This window comes from Hippoglossus stenolepis, chromosome 10 (genome assembly GCF_022539355.2).
Source record: "Hippoglossus stenolepis isolate QCI-W04-F060 chromosome 10, HSTE1.2, whole genome shotgun sequence".
NCBI classification, from domain to species: domain Eukaryota; kingdom Metazoa; phylum Chordata; class Actinopteri; order Pleuronectiformes; family Pleuronectidae; genus Hippoglossus; species Hippoglossus stenolepis.
The window spans coordinates 26,374,930-26,378,388 of record NC_061492.1 but is presented as its reverse complement, the minus strand read 5'-3'; the positions used below and the strand labels follow the sequence as shown (position 1 = coordinate 26,378,388).

Sequence of the window (3,459 nt, the reverse complement as noted above, 5' to 3'; positions counted from 1 at the left end):
TACCTTGTAGAAAACCAAACACTCAAACAATTGTCGCGTATCAAAAGTGAATTCTACACTGGCTCAATGAAACTGAGGTAACGGCCTGGCACACACAAGTGTGTGAAACCGCTCTGATGGCTCACTGCTTAGTGACGTGACCATGCACGGTCACAATGAGCTTGAACTGGATTCCAAATTGAGTTAGAAGCGTTTGTCAAGAATGGAAACTTGCTTTCACTCAAGACCTTCTGGGAGACTTGGTGAGAAACCAGAGTCAGCATTTTGGAGCGAATGTAAGTGGTTCAGGGATGTATTGCTTAGGCAGGCTTAAAAGCCAATCACAGTAGTCAGGGCAGGAGGTAATAAAGACGTGTATAATTTTGGTTGGCAGATGGGGGCGGGTTGGGAATGTTGCATACTGGGATCTGACATGGGAAAGCAAAGAGAGGCCTACCGTGAAGGTGGTGACTCTGACCGAGAGGCTCCTCTGCTGCTCTCCAACAGAGGGCCATGCTGACTCTGGTTTCTCTTCATAACGCACAAGTCTTTCGCCGCCTTTTACTAAAGACTTCCGTGAGAGGAACAAACATGAGTTGAATATATTTTTGGCAGGCTTTGCTGTATGGCTGAGCCTTATGAAATTGTGAAAAGTCAAAGAGCTGTCTAGGTCAGAAATCAAGCGCCACAAAGGAGAGCTTGGGCGGAGGTGATAAGCAGCCATTGTTATGCACACCTACGAACGGGGTACCACAACAAGTGAGATTTGTGCCAAGAGCTTGATGTGACATCCAACACTTGGGGCTTATCGCTTCTCGGCCTTTTGGCTAAGATCAAGTGTAGTATCTGTTCTTATCAGTTTAATATCTGATATGTCCTCTATATGAGGACTACATATTAAGCAGATTTTTGGCATGAGGGCAGAAATTTGGAGCTTGCTCCTTTCTCTCCACGCATCGACCTAGCATTGCAGTGCCGCTGGGAACGGTGCACTCTGTTCTACCTTGTAGAAAACCAAACACTCAAACAATTGTCGCGTATCAAAAGTGAATTCTACACTGGCTCAATGAAACTGAGGTAACGGCCTGGCACACACAAGTGTGTGAAACCGCTCTGATGGCTCACTGCTTAGTGACGTGACCATGCACGGGGTCACAATGAGCTTGAACTGGATTCCAAATTGAGTTAGAAGCGTTTGTCAAGAATGGAAACTTGCTTTCACTCAAGACCTTCTGGGAGACTTGGTGAGAAACCAGAGTCAGCATTTTGGAGCGAATGTAAGTGGTTCAGGGATGTATTGCTTAGGCAGGCTTAAAAGCCAATCACAGTAGTCAGGGCAGGAGGTAATAAAGACGTGTATAATTTTGGTTGGCAGATGGGGGCGGGTTGGGAATGTTGCATACTGGGATCTGACATGCGGAAAGCAAAGAGAGGCCTACCGTGAAGGTGGTGACAGACCGAGAGGCTCCTCTGCTGCTCTCCAACAGAGGGCCATGCTGACTCTGGTTTCTTCATAACGCACAAGTCTTTCGCCTTTACTAAAGACTTCCGTGGAGAGGAACAAACATGAGTTGAATATATTTTTGGCAGGCTTTGCTGTATGGCTGAGCCTTATGAAATTGTGAAAAGTCAAAGAGCTGTCTAGGTCAGAAATCAAGCGCCACAAAGGAGAGCTTGGGCGGAGGTGATAAGCAGCAGCCATTGTTATGCACACCTACGAACGGGTACCACAACAAGTGAGATTTGTGCCAAGAGCTTGGCGTGACATCCAACACTTGGGGCTTATCGCTCGGCCTTTTGGCTAAGATCAAGTGTAGTATCTGTTCTTATCAGTTTAATATCTGATATGTCCTCTATATGAGGACTACATATTAAGCAGATTTTTGGCATGAGGGGCAGAAATTTGGAGCTTGCTCCTTTCTCTCCACGCATCGACCTAGCATTGCAGTGCCGCTGGGAACGTGCACTCTGTTCTTACCTTGTAGAAAACCAAACACTCAAACAATTGTCGCGTATCAAAGTGAATTCTACACTGGCTCAATGAAACTGAGGTAACGGCCGACACACACAAGTGTGTGAAACCGCCTGATGGCTCACTGCTTTGTGACGTGACCATGCACGGGGTCACAATGAGCTTGAACTGGATTCCAAATTGAGTTAGAAGCGTTTGTCAAGAATGGAAACTTGCTTTCACTCAAGACCTTCTGGGAGACTTGGTGAGAAACCAGAGTCAGCATTTTGGAGCGAATGTAAGTGGTTCAGGGATGTATTGCTTAGGCAGGCTTAAAAGCCAATCACAGTAGTCAGGGCAGGAGGTAATAAAGACGTGTATAATTTTGGTTGGCAGATGGGGGCGGGTTGGGAATGTTGCATACTGGGATCTGACATGCGGAAAGCAAAGAGAGGCCTACCGTGAAGGTGGTGATCAGACCGAGAGGCTCCTCTGCTGCTCTCCAACAGAGGGCCATGCTGACTCTGGTTTCTCTTCATAACGCACGTCTTTCGCCTTTACTAAAGACTTCCGTGGAGAGGAACAAACATGAGTTGAATATATTTTTGGCAGGCTTTGCTGTATGGCTGAGCCTTATGAAATTGTGAAAAGTCAAAGAGCTGTCTAGGTCAGAAATCAAGCGCCACAAAGGAGAGCTTGGGCGGAGGTGATAAGCAGCAGCCATTGTTATGCACACCTACGAACGGGTACCACAACAAGTGAGATTTGTGCCAAGAGCTTGGGGGACATCCAACACTTGGGGCTTATCGCTCGGCCTTTTGGCTAAGATCAAGTGTAGTATCTGTTCTTATCAGTTTAATATCTGATATGTCCTCTATATGAGGACTACATATTAAGCAGATTTTTGGCATGAGGGGCAGAAATTTGGAGCTTGCTCCTTTCTCTCCACGCATCGACCTAGCATTGCAGTGCCGCTGGGAACGGTGCACTCTGTTCTTACCTTGTAGAAAACCAAACACTCAAACAATTGTCGCGTATCAAAAGTGAATTCTACACTGGCTCAATGAAACTGAGGTAACGGCCTGGCACACACAAGTGTGTGAAACCGCTCTGATGGCTCACTGCTTAGTGACGTGACCATGCACGGGTCACAATGAGCTTGAACTGGATTCCAAATTGAGTTAGAAGCTTTGTCAAGAATGGAAACTTGCTTTCACTCAAGACCTTCTGGGAGACTTGGTGAGAAACCAGAGTCAGCATTTGGAGCGAATGTAAGTGGTTCAGGATGTATTGTTTAGGCAGGCTTAAAAGCCAATCACAGTAGTCAGGGCAGGAGGTAATAAAGACGTGTATAATTTTGGTTGGCAGATGGGGCGGGTTGGGAATGTTGCATACTGGGATCTGACATGCGGAAAGCAAAGAGAGGCCTACCGTGAAGGTGGTGATCAGACCGAGAGGCCCTCTGCTGCTCTCCAACAGAGGGCCATGCTGACTCTGGTTTCTCTTCATAACGCCAAGTCTTTCGCCTT

The 3,459-nt window shown here is 46.8% G+C and overlaps 6 non-coding genes across 6 annotated transcripts; all 6 read left to right on the top strand.

The window, feature by feature from the left end:
• The first annotated feature begins 496 nt into the window (after positions 1-496).
• On the top strand, positions 497-611 carry LOC124853662. The gene has a single exon (XR_007034002.1). It is a non-coding gene; the product is annotated as a U5 spliceosomal RNA (small nuclear RNA).
• A 175-nt stretch (positions 612-786) lies between these two features.
• LOC124854277 lies at positions 787-977 on the top strand. Its single transcript, XR_007034521.1, has one exon. It is a non-coding gene; the product is annotated as a U2 spliceosomal RNA (small nuclear RNA).
• Positions 978-1,476: 499 nt separating this feature from the next.
• Positions 1,477-1,586, top strand: LOC124853698. Its single transcript, XR_007034037.1, has one exon. It is a non-coding gene; the product is annotated as a U5 spliceosomal RNA (small nuclear RNA).
• Positions 1,587-1,763: 177 nt separating this feature from the next.
• Positions 1,764-1,951, top strand: LOC124854431. The gene has a single exon (XR_007034675.1). It is a non-coding gene; the product is annotated as a U2 spliceosomal RNA (small nuclear RNA).
• A 498-nt stretch (positions 1,952-2,449) lies between these two features.
• On the top strand, positions 2,450-2,559 carry LOC124853759. The gene has a single exon (XR_007034098.1). It is a non-coding gene; the product is annotated as a U5 spliceosomal RNA (small nuclear RNA).
• Positions 2,560-2,735: 176 nt separating this feature from the next.
• Positions 2,736-2,924, top strand: LOC124854230. The gene has a single exon (XR_007034475.1). It is a non-coding gene; the product is annotated as a U2 spliceosomal RNA (small nuclear RNA).
• The last annotated feature ends 535 nt before the right edge of the window (positions 2,925-3,459 follow it).